Below are 18,393 nucleotides of genomic sequence, written 5' to 3' on the forward strand. Positions count from 1 at the left end.
TTTAATAAGACTTTTGAGCTTGAATGTGATGCTAGTGGAATTGGATAGGGAGGTGTGTTATTACAAGATGGCAAACCTGTTGCATACTTTTCTGAAAAATTGAGTGGGCCTAGTCTGAATTATTCTAGTTATGATAAAGAATTATATGCTCTTGTTCGGACTTACGAAACATGGCAACATTATTTATGGCCCAAAGAATTTGTTGAGTAAATTGCACAGAAGTACCACAATTGGGGCATTGGAAGCAGATTGGTACCAAGTTTGGTAATTTTTACATGTCAGTACCAATTCTGGGGCTAGACGTTACAAAAAGGTCTAAATCGTGTATAAACGCGTATTGACAGTGTATCTGACCGGCAGGGCCCGCCTGTCAGCTGCTGACGTGGCATTTTTTTTGCAGAAACCCCCCGCACCTCCTTCGTCCTCACGCGCGGTGGCGCCCGATCTGGATAAGTCGCAGTGACCTCCGACTCGCTTCCTCCGCGGCCCTGGCGGCGGCGGCCAGCCTTGCCCTTCCCGGTGCATCGCCAGAAGAAGAAGGCGAGGAGCAGCGAAGCGGCGGCACCGAAGACCCCGGCAGCAATAACGATGCCGAGGCCGATGCCCCCAAGGCCGCTGCCGCAGCGCGAGGACACGGGGTGGCCGCAGAGGCCCGAGTTCCCGGAGAAGGAGTCCTTGGAGAAGGCAGAACCGAGCTGGGACGGGATCTGGCCCTCGAGGCGGTTCCCGGAGAGGTCGAGCGCCTTGAGGCGGTCGAGGCGCGCGAGGGAGGCGGGGATCTGGCCGGAGAAGGCGTTGTCGCTGAGCTTGAGCGAGTTGAGGAAGCGGCAGTTGGCGAGCTCGGAGGGGAGCGGGCCGGTGAGGCGGTTGCCGGAGAGGTCGAGGTTGACGACGAAGGGGATCCAGTCGCAGAGCGCGGGGGGTATCTGGCCCTCGAGCGCGTTGGAGGAGAGGTCGAGCGTGTTGGCGGAGCGGCAGTACTGGAGCGCGGGGGGGATTTTGCCCTGGAGGCCGAAGCCGGAGAGGGAGACGGCGAGGATGCGCGACTCCTGCGGGTTCTAGCAGGAGATGCCGGAGAAGTCGCAGACGGCGCCCGCCGAGGTGTTGCTGGTCCAGGAGGTGAGGCGGCCCTCGGGGTCCCTGAGGTCGGCCTTGACGCCCTTGAGGCACCGCGCGTCGTCCTCCTGCGGCTCCGCCGCCGACCCCGGCGCCGGCTGCGGCGCGGCGGGCGGGAGGGTGAGGGCTAGGGCCAGGGCTAGCAGAAGGAGGTGCGGGGGGTTTCTGCAAAAAAAAAATGCCACGTCAGCAGCTGACAGGCGTGCCCTGCCGGTCAGATACACTGTCAATACGCGTTTATACGCGATTTAGACCTTTTTGTAACGTCTAGGCCCAGACTTGGTACTGACATGTAAAAATTACCAAACTTGGTACCAATCTGCTTCCAATGCCCCAATTGTGGTACTTCTGTGCAATTTACTCGAATTTGTTATACATTCTGATCATGAATCTTTGAAACATATTAAAAGTCAAGCTAAACTGAATCGTAGACATGCTAAATCGGTTGAATTCATTGAGACTTTCTCTTATGTCATTAAACACAAGAAGGGTAAAGAAAATGTTATTGCTGATGCATTGTCTCGTCGCTATACTATGCTTTCACAACTTGACTTCAAAATATTTGGTTTGGAGACCATCAATGATCAATATGTGCATGATGCTGATTTTAAAGATGTAATGCAGAATTGTAAAGAAGGAAGAACATGGAAGAAGTTCGTCATTAATGATGGATTTGTGTTTCGTGCTAACAAGCTATGCATTCCAGCTAGCTCTGTTCGTCTTTTGTTGTTGCAGGAGGCGCATGGAGGAGGATTAATGGGACACTTTGGCGTGAAGAAGACGGAGGATATACTTGCTACACATTTCTTTTGGCCAGAGATAAGACGTGATGTTGAGCGTTTTGTTGCTCGCTGTACTACATGTCAAAAAGCTAATTCACGACTAAATCCTCATGGTTTATATATGCCTTTGCCTGTACCTAGTGTTCCTTGGGAGGATATATCTATGGACTTTGTTTTAGGTTTACCTCGAACAAAGAAGGGGAGGGATAGCATATTTGTTGTCGTGAAAAGGTTCTCGAAAATGTTCTAGGCTCGCGTCTCTAGCACAGTCTAGCCTAGGACCAGCACAGTACCGTCGTTGAACGTTTATTCAACTTTGCATCTCTGAATTGATTATTGCTGACCCTTTTTGCTACCATATTATAAGCCTTCCCAGCTCCACATACATCTACATTGTGCGTTTGACTCTCCCTGGTAATCGCTTTATCCAAGCTTTGAGAGTTTTGACTACAACGGTTGCCGATCACCACCTGCTGCTGGGTAAGAACTGGCAAGAATTTGAGATTCGCTTGAAGGTTTTGTGACACACCACCGTCACCACCACTTCCTAGTAGTCTGCAGGATCATCTTCTTTTGTGTTTCTATTGCTGCTAACTATGGCAGGATCACAAGCCGATGAGACTGATTGGGAGAACATGACGAACAAGGAGTTGCATGATAAATTTCAGCAAATGATGAGTGGCCAGGTGGGAGATGTGCTAAACAGATTTGAAGAGGCTATGGAGAAGATAGATGCCGTGGAGAAGTCGTTTGAGACAAAGCTGGATAACAGGTTTAATGAATTGCTCAAGCGTCTTCCCCAACCACCACCGGCTGCACCTGTCGCACCTCTACAACAACAACAACCACATCTCCAACGCCGCCTTCCAAATCAAGTGGGACGAGCACAGCGCGTTCCAATTGAGACTGGTCAAAATTCGGGTGCCGCTGCACATACTGTTGATGCTTCTTTGGCTCCTGCTACTGCGGCGGCTGAGGAGGATAACGATTATGCGGGCGATTATGAGGATGAGTTTGATCAAAATCAGAACTACGTGCAGCCACCAGCACCACCACCAGCAGGTCGACCTCAGGTATATATTCGCAACGGTAGGCCGGCACCACCACCTCAGGTACGAGATCATGACCATCTCCCTAAACTGAAATTGAATATTCCACCATTTGAGGGTAGATATGTTCCTGATATATATCTTACTTGGGAGTTAGAAACTGAACAACGATTTACATGTTTACAATATCCTGAGGAGAGACGTGTTCCTGCTGCTGTTTGTGCTTTCACTAGCTTTGCATGTGTTTGGTGGTCTGAACATTGTAGATTATATCCTGTTCCAGCTACTTGGGCTGCTTTGAAAACTGCTATGCGTACTCGTTGGGTTCCACCATATTATCAACGTGAATTACTTCAAAAATTGCAGCGCTTAAGACAAGGGAAAAATTCTGTAGAGGAATATTACCAGGAATTACAAACTGGCATGATTAGATGTGGTATTGTTGAGGAGAATGAAGATATGCTTGCACATTTTATGGGTGGATTAAATAAAGAGATTCAGACCATTCTAGAGTATAAGGATTATAATAATATCACTCCTTTATTCCATCTTGCTTGTTAAGCTGAACGTGAAGTGCAGGATCGGCAGCCATTGGTGCGAACTAACTTTTCTGCAGGTCGACCTTCATCATGGACACCGCGTGCATCTTCTACTTCCACTGCACAAGCACCTCCATCAGGTTCCACCTCCAGCCGTGATACAAGAAAGCAGGCACAACCACCACTATCTGCCAAGAGTGCACCTGCCGGGCCTGCACAGAGCTCTTCTTCTTCCATGGCATCGACAGGGCACACAAGTGATATTATTTATCGTCGTTGTAAGGGAAGAGGACATTATGCGAGAGAATGCAAATCCCAGCGTGTAATGATTGCTACTGAGGATCGTGGGTATGAGTCCGCTAGTGACTATGATGAGGAGACTTTGGCTCTTATTACACGTGAAGAACATGGTGGAGATGATTCTGAAAATGAGACGCAATACATGGCTCCTGAAGACGCTGACAGGTATGAATGTTTATTTGCTCAACGTGTTTTGAGTGTGCAGGTCACACAAGCAGAGCAAAATCAGAGGCATAATTTGTTCAATACAAAGGGAGTTGTGAAGGAACGTTCTGTTCGCGTCATCATAGATGGAGGGAGCTGTAACAACTTGGCTAGCATGGAGATGGTGGAGAAACTATCTCTCACCACAAGACCACATCCACATCCTTACTACATCCAATGGTTCAACAACAGCGGCAAGGTTAAGGTAAGACGTACTGTTCGTGTGCATTTTAGTATCTCTACATATGCTGATTATGTTGATTGTGATGTGGTACCCATGCAAGCATGTTCCTTATTACTTGGTAGACCATGGCAATTTGATAAAAACTCTATACACCATGGTAGAAACAATCAGTATACTCTTGTTCATAAGGATAAAAATATTACTTTGCTTCCTATGACTCCTGATTCCATTTTGAAAGATGACATTAATAGAGCTAATAAAGCAAAACAGGAGAAAAATAAGAGTGAAAATCATATTGTGGCAAAAGAATTTGAGCAACAAATGAAACCTAATAATAAACCATCTAGTGTTGTTGCTGAAATTAAATTGAAAAGTGCATGTTTACTTGCCACAAAATCTGATATTGATGAGCTAGATTTCAAAAAATCTGTTTGCTATGCTTTTGTGTGCAAAGAGGCATTATTTTCATTCGAGGACGTGCCTTCCTCTTTGCCCCCTGCTGTCACTAACATTTTGCAGGAGTTCGCTGACGTCTTTCCACAAGACGTGCCACCGAGATTACCACCTATTCGAGGGATTGAGCATCAAATTGACTTAATTCCCGGTGCATCGCTACCCAACCGTGCACCATACCGTACCAATCCAGAGGAGACGAAGGAGATTATGCGTCAAGTACAGGAGCTGCTCGACAAATGTTATATACGCGAATCTCTTAGTCCTTGTGCTGTTCCTATTATACTTGTGCCTAAAAAGGATGGTACATCGCGTATGTGTGTTGATTGTAGAGGCATTAATAACATTACTATTCGTTATCGTCATCCTATTCCTAGGCTAGATGATATGCTTGATGAATTGAGTGGCTCTAAAATATTTTCCAAAGTTGATTTGCGTAGTGGATACCATCAAATTCGTATGAAACTGGGAGATGAATGGAAAACAACATTTAAAACTAAGTTTGGTTTATATGAGTGGTTAGTCATGCCTTTTGGGTTAACTAATGCACCTAGTACTTTCATGAGACTAATGAATGAAGTTTTACGTGCTTTTATTGGACGATTTGTGGTAGTCTATTTTGATGATATACTGATTTATAGCAAATCTTTGGAAGAACATTTGGAACATTTACGTGATGTTTTTATTGCTCTACGTGATGCACGTTTGTTTGGTAACCTTGGGAAGTGCACCTTTTGCACCGACCGAGTATCTTTTCTTGGCTATGTTGTTACTACACAGGGAATTGAAGTTGATATAGCCAAGATTGAAGCTATTGAGAGTTGGCCGCAGACCAAAACGGTCACACAAGTGAGGAGTTTCCTTGGACTCGCTGGTTTCTATAGGCATTTTGTGAGAGATTTCAGCACCATTGCTGCACCTCTCAATGAGCTTACAAAGAAGGATGTGCCTTTTGTTTGGGGTACCGCACAGGAAGAAGCCTTCACGGTATTGAAAGATAAGTTGACACATGCTCCTTTACTCCAACTTCCTGATTTTAATAAGACTTTTGAGCTTGAATGTGATGCTAGTGGAATTGGATTAGGAGGTGTGTTATTACAAGATGGTAAACCTGTTGCATACTTTTCTGAAAAATTGAGTGGGCCTAGTCTGAATTATTCTACTTATGATAAAGAACTATATGCTCTTGTTCGGACTTTAGAAACATGGCAACGTTATTTATGGCCCAAAGAATTTGTTATACATTCTGATCATGAATCTTTGAAACATATTAAAAGTCAAGCTAAACTGAATCGTAGACATGCTAAATGGGTTGAATTCATTGAAACTTTCCCTGATGTCATTAAACACAAGAAGGATAAAGAAAATGTTATTGCTGATGCATTGTCTCGTCGCTATACTATGCTGTCACAACTTGACTTCAAAATATTTGGTTTGGAGACCATCAAAGATCAATATGTGCATGATGCTGATTTTAAAGATGTTTTGCAAAATTGTAAAGAAGGAAGAACCTAGAACAAGTTTCTCGTTAATGATGGATTTGTGTTCCGTGCTAACAAGCTATGCATTCCAGCTAGCTCTCTTCGTCTTTTGTTGTTGCAGGAGGCGCATGGAGGAGGATTAATGGGACACTTTGGCGTGAAGAAGAGGGAGGACGTACTTGCTACACATTTCTTTTGGCCAAAGATGAGACGGGATGTTGAGCGTTTTGTTGCTCGCTGCACTACATGTCAAAAAGCTAAGTCACGACTCAATCCTCATGGTTTCTATATGCCTTTGCCTGTACCTAGTGTTCCTTGGGAGGATATATCTATGGACTTTGTTTTAGGTTTACCTCGAACAAAGAAGGGGAGGGCTAGCATATTTGTTCTCGTGAATAGATTCTCAAAAATGGCACACTTTATACCATGTCATAAAAGCGCTGATGCTGTTAATGTTGCTGATTTGTTCTTCCGTGAAATTATTCGTTTGCATGGTGTGCCAAATACTATTGTTTCAGATCGTGATACTAAATTTCTTAGCCACTTTTGGAGATGTTTATGGGCTAAGTTGGGGACTAAACTGCTTTTTAGTACTACTTGTCACCCCCAAACTGATGGTCAAACTGAAGTAGTCAATAGAACATTGTCTACTATGCTTAGGGCTGTTTTGAAGAATAATAAGAAAATGTGGGAAGAATACTTGCCTCATATTGAGTTTGCTTATAATCGTTCATTGCATTCTACTACTAAGATGTGCCCTTTTGAAATTGTGTATGGTTTCCTACCTCGTGCACCTATTGATTTGTTGCCACTTCCATCTTCGGAGAAGGTTAATTTTGATGCTAAACAACGTGCTGAATTGATCTTAAAAATTCATGAGTTAACTAAGGAAAACATTGAGCGTATGAATGCTAAATATAAACTTGCTGGAGATTAGGGTAGAAAACATGTTGTGTTTGCACCTGGAGTTCTTCTTTGGTTACATTTGCGTAAGGATAGATTTACTGATTTGCGCAAATCAAAGCTAATGCCACGTGCTGATGGTCTTTTTAAGGTGTTAGAGAAAATAAATGATAATGCATATAAACTTGAGCTGCCTGCAGATTTTGGGGTTAGTCCCACTTTTAACATTGCAGATTTGAAGCCTTATTTGGGTGAGGGAGATGAGCTTCCGTCGAGGACGACTTCATTTCAAGAAGGGGAGGATGATGAGGACATCAATACCATTGTTACACCCACAGCCCCTGCTGCTATACATACTGGACCAATTACTAGAGCTCGTGCACGCCAATTAAATTACCAGGTACTTTCGTTTCTTGGTAACGATTCTAATGTTCATGAGAATATGATGCTGCCTAAATTGGATACATTTGTTTTGCTTACAAATGAAGGGCCTAGCTTTGAGAAGGATGAACATTGGAGCAAGAACAAGCATGGAGATGATGGCATGCGCATGGGGGACAAGAACGGAGTTACAAGTGATGATTTCAGGACGTTGAAGCCACCATAATGCGTGCATGAAGCCTTGGACGCAATATAGAAGATGCTACTTCATAACTTTCGTCCAGAGGCTATTTCAGGTGCTGCGTCACCTTATTATTGGGCCAGGCCCATGTAATTTCGAAATACTTGAGTATAGGCTATTTTTAGAGTCCGTATGTGTGGGGAAACAAGAGATAGGGCTGGTTTCGGACCCCTTCCCCAAGGGCCACGAAATTCCCCCCTCTTCCTCCATATATACAGCCCTTAGGGCGTCGTTTAGACTTTGGGTTTTGTTTAGATTAAAAGTTCGTCATAGCTGCAACTTCGCGTACTTCGTTTGTGTTCAACGACCAGACAAAGGCGTCACAGAACCCCACCTTGATCAATAAAGCTTTCATCTTATATTCGCAATATCCAGATTGCAATCTCAGTTTCTTGCTTGTTCTTCGTTTGCTCGCAGGAAACAGACCCTCGTGGTCAGGTTGATCGTGCTCCGGCGTGGTCAATAACCTCTCGGAGTTGGTTTAGCGATTGCTAAGGCGCGACGTCCTCGCACGTTCGTAGTCGGATCGTCAAAGTCGACTTCCACCAAAGCGAAATCCACTATCTCATCGAAAGACGGGACACCTTTGCCTCTATCAAGAAGCTTTCTCTCACCACAAGACCACATCCACATCCTTACTACATCCAATGGTTCAACAACAGCGGCAAGGTTAAGGTAACACGTACTGTTCGTGTGCATTTTAGTATCTCTACATATGCTGATTATGTTGATTGTGATGTGGTACCTATGCAAGCATGTTCCTTATTACTTGGTAGACCATGGCAATTTGATAAAAATTCTGTACACCATGGTAGAAACAATCACTATACTCTTGTTCATAAGGATAAAAATATTACTTTGCTTCCTATGACTCCTGATTCCATTTTGAAAGATGATATTAATAGAGCTAATAAAGCAAAACAGGAGACGAATAAGAGTGAAAATAAGATTGTGGCAAAAGAATTTGAGCAACAAATGAAACCTAATAATAAACCATCTAGTGTGATGAGGACATCAATACAATTGTTACACCCACAGCCCCTGCTGCTATACATACTGGACCAATTACTAGAGCTCGTGCACGCCAACTAAATTACCAGGTACTTTCGTTTCTTGGTAATGATTCTAATGTTCATGAGAATATGATGCTGCCTAAATTGGATACATTTGTTTTGCTTACAAATGAAGGGCCTAGCTTGGAGAAGGATGAACATTGGAACAAGAACGGAGTTACAAGTGATGATTTCAGGACTTTGAAGCCACCATAATGGGTGCATGAAGCCTTGGACGAAATATACAAGATGCCACTTCATAAATTTCGTCCCGAGGCTATTTTAGGTGCTGCGTCACCTTATTATTGGGCCAGGCCCATGTAATTTCGAAATACATAAGTATAGGCTATTTTTAGAGTCCGTATGTGTGGGGAAACAAGAGATAGGGTTGATTTCGGACCCCTCCACCAAGGGCCACGAAATTCCACCCTCTTCCTCCATATATACAGCCCTTAGGGCATCGTTTAGACTTTGGGTTTTGTTTAGATTAAAAGTTCGCCATAGCTGCAACTTCGCGTACTTCGTTTGTGTTCAACGACCAGACAAAGGCGTCACAGAACCCCACCTTGATCAATAAAGCTTTCATCTTATATTCGCAATATCCAGATTGCAATCTCAGTTTCTTGCTTGTTCTTCGTTTGCTCGCAGGAAACAGACCCTCGTGGTCAGGTTGATCGTGCTCCGGCGTGGTCAATAACCTCTCGGAGTTGGTTTAGCGATTGCTAAGGCGCGACGTCATCGCACGTTCGTAGTCGGATCGTCAAAGTCGACTTCCGCCAAAGCGATATCCATCATCTCATCGAAAGACGGGACACCTTTGCCTCTATCAGAAAATGGCGCACTTTATACCATGTCATAAAAGCTATGATGCTGTTAATGTTGCTGATTTGTTCTTTCGTGAAATTATTCGCTTGCATGGTGTGCCAAATACTATTGTTTCAGATCGTGATACTAAATTTCTTAGCCACTTTTGGAGATGTTTATGGGCTAAGTTGGGGACTAAACTGCTTTTTAGTACTACTTGTCACCCCCAAACTGATGGTCAAACTGAAGAAGTCAATAGAACATTGTCTACTATGCTTAGGGCTGTTTTGAAGAATAATAAGAAAATGTGGGAAGAATGCTTGCCTCATATTGAATTTGCTTATAATCGTTCATTGCATTCTACTACTAAGATGTGCCCTTTTGATATTGTGTATGGTTTCCTACCTCGTGCACCTATTGATTTGTTGCCTCTTCCATCTTTGGAGAAGGTTAATTTTGATGCTAAAGAACGTGCTGAATTGATTTTAAAAATGCATGAGTTAACTAAGGAAAACATTGAGCGTATGAATGCTAAATATAAACTTGCTGGAGATTAGGGTAGAAAACATGTTGTGTTTGCACCTGGAGTTCTTCTTTGGTTACATTTGCGTAAGGATAGATTTCCTGATTTGCGCAAATCAAAGCTAATGCCACGTGCTGATGGTCTTTTTAAGGTGTTAGAGAAAATAAATGATAATGCATATAAACTTGAGCTGCCTGCAGATTTTGGGGTTAGTCCCACTTTTAACATTGCAGATTTGAAGCCTTATTTGGGTGAGGGAGATGAGCTTCCGTCGAGGACGACTTCATTTCAAGAAGGGGAGGATGATGAGGACATCAATACCATTGTTACACCCACAGCCCCTGCTGCTATACATACTGGACCAATTACTAGAGCTCGTGCACGCCAATTAAATTACTAGGTACTTTCGTTTCTTGGTAACGATTCTAATGTTCATGAGAATATGATGCTGCCTAAATTGGATACATTTGTTTTGCTTACAAATGAAGGGCCTAGCTTTGAGAAGGATGAACATTGGAGCAAGAACAAGCATGGAGATGATGGCATGCGCATGGGGGACAAGAACGGAGTTACAAGTGATGATTTCAGGACGTTGAAGCCACCATAATGCGTGCATGAAGCCTTGGACGCAATATAGAAGATGCTACTTCATAACTTTCGTCCAGAGGCTATTTCAGGTGCTGCGTCACCTTATTATTGGGCCAGGCCCATGTAATTTCGAAATACTTGAGTATAGGCTATTTTTAGAGTCCGTATGTGTGGGGAAACAAGAGATAGGGCTGGTTTCGGACCCCTTCCCCAAGGGCCACGAAATTCCCCCCTCTTCCTCCATATATACAGCCCTTAGGGCGTCGTTTAGACTTTGGGTTTTGTTTAGATTAAAATTTCGTCATAGCTGCAACTTCGCGTACTTCGTTTGTGTTCAACGACCAGACAAAGGCGTCACAGAACCCCACCTTGATCAATAAAGCTTTCATCTTATATTCGCAATATCCAGATTGCAATCTCAGTTTCTTGCTTGTTCTTCGTTTGCTCGCAGGAAACAGACCCTCGTGGTCAGGTTGATCGTGCTCCGGCGTGGTCAATAACCTCTCGGAGTTGGTTTAGCGATTGCTAAGGCGCGACGTCATCGCACGTTCGTAGTCGGATCGTCAAAGTCGACTTCCACCAAAGCGATATCCATCATCTCATCGAAAAATGGGACACCTTTGCCTCTATCAGAAAATGGCGCACTTTATACCATGTCATAAAAGCTATGATGCTGTTAATGTCGCTGATTTGTTCTTTCGTGAAATTATTCGCTTGCATGGTGTGCCAAATACTATTGTTTCAGATCGTGATACTAAATTTCTTAGCCACTTTTGGAGATGTTTATGGGCTAAGTTGGGGACTAAACTGCTTTTTAGTACTACTTGTCACCCCCAAACTGATGGTCAAACTGAAGAAGTCAATAGAACATTGTCTACTATGCTTAGGGCTGTTTTGAAGAATAATAAGAAAATGTGGGAAGAATGCTTGCCTCATATTGAATTTGCTTATAATCGTTCATTGCATTCTACTACTAAGATGTGCCCTTTTGATATTGTGTATGGTTTCCTACCTCGTGCACCTATTGATTTGTTGCCTCTTCCATCTTTGGAGAAGGTTAATTTTGATGCTAAAGAACGTGCTGAATTGATTTTAAAAATGCATGAGTTAACTAAGGAAAACATTGAGCGTATGAATGCTAAATATAAACTTGCTTGAGATTAGGGTAGAAAACATGTTGTGTGTGCACCTGGAGTTCTTCTTTGGTTACATTTGCGTAAGGATAGATTTCCTTATTTGCGCAAATCAAAGCTAATGCCACGTGCTGATGGTCTTTTTAAGGTGTTAGAGAAAATAAATGATAATGCATATAAACTTGAGCTGCCTGCAGATTTTGGGGTTAGTCCCACTTTTAACATTGCAGATTTGAAGCCTTATTTGGGTGAGGGAGATGAGCTTCCGTCGAGGACGACTTCATTTCAAGAAGGGGAGGATGATGAGGACATCAATACCATTGTTACACCCACAGCCCCTGCTGCTATACATACTGGACCAATTACTAGAGCTCGTGCACACCAATTAAATTACCAGGTACTTTCGTTTCTTGGTAACGATTCTAATGTTCATGAGAATATGATGCTGCCTAAATTGGATACATTTGTTTTGCTTACAAATGAAGGGCCTAGCTTTGAGAAGGATGAACATTGGAGCAAGAACAAGCATGGAGATGATGGCATGCGCATGGGGGACAAGAACGGAGTTACAAGTGATGATTTCAGGACGTTGAAGCCACCATAATGCGTGCATGAAGCCTTGGACGCAATATAGAAGATGCTACTTCATAACTTTCGTCCAGAGGCTATTTCAGGTGTTGCGTCACCTTATTATTGGGCCAGGCCCATGTAATTTCGAAATACTTGAGTATAGGCTATTTTTAGAGTCCGTATGTGTGGAGAAACAAGAGATAGGGCTGGTTTCGGACCCCTTCCCCAAGGGCCACGAAATTCCCCCCTCTTCCTCCATATATACAGCCCTTAGGGCGTTGTTTAGACTTTGGGTTTTGTTTAGATTAAAAGTTCGCCATAGCTGCAACTTCGCGTACTTCGTTTGTGTTCAACGACCAGACAAAGGCGTCACAGAACCCCACCTTGATCAATAAAGCTTTCATCTTATATTCGCAATATCCAGATTGCAATCTCAGTTTCTTGCTTGTTCTTCGTTTGCTCGCAGGAAACAGACCCTCGTGGTCAGGTTGATCGTGCTCCGGCGTGGTCAATAACCTCTCGGAGTTGGTTTAGCGATTGCTAAGGCGCGACGTCATCGCACGTTCGTAGTCGGATCGTCAAAGTCGACTTCCGCCAAAGCGATATCCATCATCTCATCGAAAGACGGGACACCTTTGCCTCTATCAGAAAATGGCGCACTTTATACCATGTCATAAAAGCTATGATGCTGTTAATGTTGCTGATTTGTTCTTTCGTGAAATTATTCGCTTGCATGGTGTGCCAAATACTATTGTTTCTGATCGTGATACTAAATTTCTTAGCCACTTTTGGAGATGTTTATGGGCTAAGTTGGGGACTAAACTGCTTTTTAGTACTACTTGTCACCCCCAAACTGATGGTCAAACTGAAGAAGTCAATAGAACATTGTCTACTATGCTTAGGGCTGTTTTGAAGAATAATAAGAAAATGTGGGAAGAATGCTTGCCTCATATTGAATTTGCTTATAATCGTTCATTGCATTCTACTACTAAGATGTGCCCTTTTGATATTGTGTATGGTTTCCTACCTCGTGCACCTATTGATTTGTTGCCTCTTCCATCTTTGGAGAAGGTTAATTTTGATGCTAAAGAACGTGCTGAATTGATTTTAAAAATGCATGAGTTAACTAAGGAAAACATTGAGCGTATGAATGCTAAATATAAACTTGCTGGAGATAAGGGTAGAAAACATGTTGTGTTTGCACCTGGAGATCTTGTTTGGTTACATTTGCGTAAGGATAGATTTCCTAATTTGCGCAAATCAAAGCTAATGCCACGTGCTGATGGTCCTTTTAAGGTGTAGATAAAATAAATGATAATGCATATAAACTTGAGCTGCCTGCAGATTTCGGGGTTAGTCCCACTTTTAACATTGCAGATTTGAAGCCTTATTTGGGTGAGGAAGATGAGCTTCCGTCGAGGACGACTTCATTTCAAGAAGGGGAGGATGATGAGGACATCAATACCATTGTTACACCCACAGCCCCTGCTGCTATACATACTGGACCAATTACTAGAGCTCGCGCACGCCAATTGAATTATCAGGTACTTTCGTTTCTTGGTAACGATTCTAATGTTCATGAGAATATGATGCTGCCTAAATTGGATACATTTGTTTTGCTTACAAATGAAGGGCCTAGCTTTGAGAAGGATGAACGTTGGAGCAAGAACAAGCATGGAGATGATGGCATGCGCATGGGGGACAAGAACGGAGTTACAAGTGATGATTTCAGGACGTTGAAGCCACCATAATGCGTGCATGAAGCCTTGGACGCAATATAGAAGATGCTACTTCATAACTTTCGTCCAGAGGCTATTTCAGGTGCTGCGTCACCTTATTATTGGGCCAGGCCCATGTAATTTCGAAATACTTGAGTATAGGCTATTTTTAGAGTCCGTATGTGTGGGGAAACAAGAGATAGGGCTGGTTTCGGACCCCTTCCCCAAGGGCCACGAAATTCCCCCCTCTTCCTCCATATATACAGCCCTTAGGGCGTCGTTTAGACTTTGGGTTTTGTTTAGATTAAAAGTTCGTCATAGCTGCAACTTCGCGTACTTCGTTTGTGTTCAACGACCAGACAAAGGCGTCACAGAACCCCACCTTGATCAATAAAGCTTTCATCTTATATTCGCAATATCCAGATTGCAATCTCAGTTTCTTGCTTGTTCTTCGTTTGCTCGCAGGAAACAGACCCTCGTGGTCAGGTTGATCGTGCTCCGGCGTGGTCAATAACCTCTCGGAGTTGGTTTAGCGATTGCTAAGGCGCGACGTCATCGCACGTTCGTAGTCGGATCGTCAAAGTCGACTTCCACCAAAGCGATATCCATCATCTCATCGAAAAAGGGACACCTTTGCCTCTATCAGAAAATGGCGCACTTTATACCATGTCATAAAAGCTATGATGCTGTTAATGTCGCTGATTTGTTCTTTCGTGAAATTATTCGCTTGCATGGTGTGCCAAATACTATTGTTTCAGATCGTGATACTAAATTTCTTAGCCACTTTTGGAGATGTTTATGGGCTAAGTTGGGGACTAAACTGCTTTTTAGTACTACTTGTCACCCCCAAACTGATGGTCAAACTGAAGAAGTCAATAGAACATTGTCTACTATGCTTAGGGTTGTTTTGAAGAATAATAAGAAAATGTGGGAAGAATGCTTGCCTCATATTGAATTTGCTTATAATCGTTCATTGCATTCTACTACTAAGATGTGCCCTTTTGATATTGTGTATGGTTTCCTACCTCGTGCACCTATTGATTTGTTGCCTCTTCCATCTTTGGAGAAGGTTAATTTTGATTCTAAAGAACGTGCTGAATTGATTTTAAAAATGCATGAGTTAACTAAGGAAAACATTGAGCGTATGAATGCTAAATATAAACTTGCTGGAGATTAGGGTAGAAAACATGTTGTGTTTGCACCTGGAGTTCTTCTTTGGTTACATTTGCGTAAGGATAGATTTCCTTATTTGCGCAAATCAAAGCTAATGCCACGTGCTGATGGTCTTTTTAAGGTGTTAGAGAAAATAAATGATAATGCATATAAACTTGAGCTGCCTGCAGATTTTGGGGTTAGTCCCACTTTTAACATTGCAGATTTGAAGCCTTATTTGGGTGAGGGAGATGAGCTTCCGTCGAGGACGACTTCATTTCAAGAAGGGGAGGATGATGAGGACATCAATACCATTGTTACACCCACAGCCCCTGCTGCTATACATACTGGACCAATTACTAGAGCTCGTGCACACCAATTAAATTACCAGGTACTTTCGTTTCTTGGTAACGATTCTAATGTTCATGAGAATATGATGCTGCCTAAATTGGATACATTAGTTTTGCTTACAAATGAAGGGCCTAGCTTTGAGAAGGATGAACATTGGAGCAAGAACAAGCATGCAGATGATGGCATGCGCATGGGGGACAAGAACGGAGTTACAAGTGATGATTTCAGGACGTTGAAGCCACCATAATGCGTGCATGAAGCCTTGGACGCAATATAGAAGATGCTACTTCATAACTTTCGTCCAGAGGCTATTTCAGGTGCTGCGTCACCTTATTATTGGGCCAGGCCCATGTAATTTCGAAATACTTGAGTATAGGCTATTTTTAGAGTCCGTATGTGTGGGGAAACAAGAGATAGGGCTGGTTTCGGACCCCTTCCCCAAGGGCCACGAAATTCCCCCCTCTTCCTCCATATATACAGCCCTTAGGGCGTCGTTTAGACTTTGGGTTTTGTTTAGATTAAAAGTTCGCCATAGCTGCAACTTCGCGTACTTCGTTTGTGTTCAACGACCAGACAAAGGCGTCACAGAACCCCACCTTGATCAATAAAGCTTTCATCTTATATTCGCAATATCTAGATTGCAATCTCAGTTTCTTGCTTGTTCTTCGTTTGCTCGCAGGAAACAGACCCTCGTGGTCAGGTTGATCGTGCTCCGGCGTGGTCAATAACCTCTCGGAGTTGGTTTAGCGATTGCTAAGGCGCGACGTCCTCGCACGTTCGTAGTCGGATCGTCAAAGTCGACTTCCACCAAAGCGAAATCCACCATCTCATCGAAAGACGGGACACCTTTGCCTCTATCACTCTTTGCCTCCTGCTGTCACTAACATTTTGCAGGAGTTCGCTGACGTTTTTCCACAAGACGTGCCACCGGGATTACCGCCTATTCGAGGGATTGAGCATCAGATTGACTTAATTCCCGGTGCTTCACTGCCAAACCGTGCACCATACCATACCAATCCAGAGGAGACGAAGGAGATTATGCGTCAAGTACAAGAGCTTCTCGACAAAGGTTATATACGCGAATCCCTTAGTCCTTGTGCTGTTCCTATTATTCTAGTGCCGAAAAAGGATGGTACATCACGTATGTGTGTTGATTGTAGAGGCATTAATAATATTACTATTCGTTATCGTCATCCTATTCCTAGGCTAGATGATATGCTTGATGAATTGAGTGGCTCTACAATATTCTCCAAAGTTGATTTGCGTAGTGGCTACCATCAAATTGGTATGAAATTGGGAGATGAATGGAAAACAGCATTTAAAACTAAGTTTGGATTATATGAGTGGTTAGTCATGCCTTTTGGGTTAACTAATGCACCTAGTACTTTCATGAGATTAATGAACGAAGTTTTACGTGCTTTCATTGGACGATTTGTGGTAGTTTACTTTGATGACATATTGATTTATAGCAGATCTTTGGAAGAATATTTGGAACATTTACGTGCTGTTTTTATTGCTCTACGTGATGCACGTTTGTTTGGTAACCTTGGGAAGTGCACCTTTTGCACCGACCGAGTATCTTTTCTTGGCTATGTTGTTACTCCACAGGGAATTGAAGTTGATAAAGCCAAGATTGAAGCTATTGAGAGTTGGCCGCAACCCAAAACGGTCACACAAGTGAGGAGTTTTCTTGGCCTCGCTGGATTCTATAGGCGTTTTGTGAGAGATTTCAGCACCATTGCTGCACCTCTCAATGAGCTTACAAAGAAAGATGTGCCTTTTCTTTGGGGTACCGCACAGGAAGAAGCCTTCACGGTATTGAAAGATAAGTTGACACATGCTGATGAGGACATCAATACAATTGTTACACCCACAGCCCCTGCTGCTATACATACTGGACCAATTACTAGAGCTCGTGCACGCCAACTAAATTACCAGGTACTTTCGTTTCTTGGTAATGATTCTAATGTTCATGAGAATATGATGCTGCCTAAATTGGATACATTTGTTTTGCTTACAAATGAAGGGCCTAGCTTGGAGAAGGATGAACATTGGAGCAAGAACAAGCATGGAGATGATGGCATGCGCAAGGGGAACAAGAACGGAGTTACAAGTGATGATTTCCGGACTTTGACGCCACCATAATGGGTGCATGAAGCCTTGGACGAAATATACAAGATGCCACTTCATAAATTTCGTCCCGAGGCTATTTTAGGTGCTGCGTCACCTTATTATTGGGCCAGGCCCATGTAATTTCGAAATACATAAGTATAGGCTATTTTTAGAGTCCGTATGTGTGGGGAAACAAGAGATAGGGTTGATTTCGGACCCCTCCACCAAGGGCCACGAAATTCCACCCTCTTCCTCCATATATACAGCCCTTAGGGCATCGTTTAGACTTTGGGTTTTGTTTAGATTAAAAGTTCGCCATAGCTGCAACTTCGCGTACTTCGTTTGTGTTCAACGACCAGACAAAGGCGTCACAGAACCCCACCTTGATCAATAAAGCTTTCATCTTATATTCGCAATATCCAGATTGCAATCTCAGTTTCTTGCTTGTTCTTCGTTTGCTCGCAGGAAACAGACCCTCGTGGTCAGGTTGATCGTGCTCCGGCGTGGTCAATAACCTCTCGGAGTTGGTTTAGCGATTGCTAAGGCGCGACGTCATCGCACGTTCGTAGTCGGATCGTCAAAGTCGACTTCCGCCAAAGCGATATCCATCATCTCATCGAAAGACGGGACACCTTTGCCTCTATCAGAAAATGGCGCACTTTATACCATGTCATAAAAGCTATGATGCTGTTAATGTTGCTGATTTGTTCTTTCGTGAAATTATTCGCTTGCATGGTGTGCCAAATACTATTGTTTC

At 43.2% G+C, this 18,393-nt stretch overlaps 1 pseudogene; it reads right to left on the reverse strand.

The window, feature by feature from the left end:
- Nucleotides 1–278: 278 nt before the first annotated feature.
- Nucleotides 279–18,393, reverse strand: part of LOC123076255 (inactive LRR receptor-like serine/threonine-protein kinase BIR2) — a 32,702-nt pseudogene continuing 14,587 nt past the window's right edge.

Source organism: Triticum aestivum, chromosome 3D (genome assembly GCF_018294505.1).
Source record: "Triticum aestivum cultivar Chinese Spring chromosome 3D, IWGSC CS RefSeq v2.1, whole genome shotgun sequence".
NCBI lineage: Eukaryota > Viridiplantae > Streptophyta > Magnoliopsida > Poales > Poaceae > Triticum > Triticum aestivum.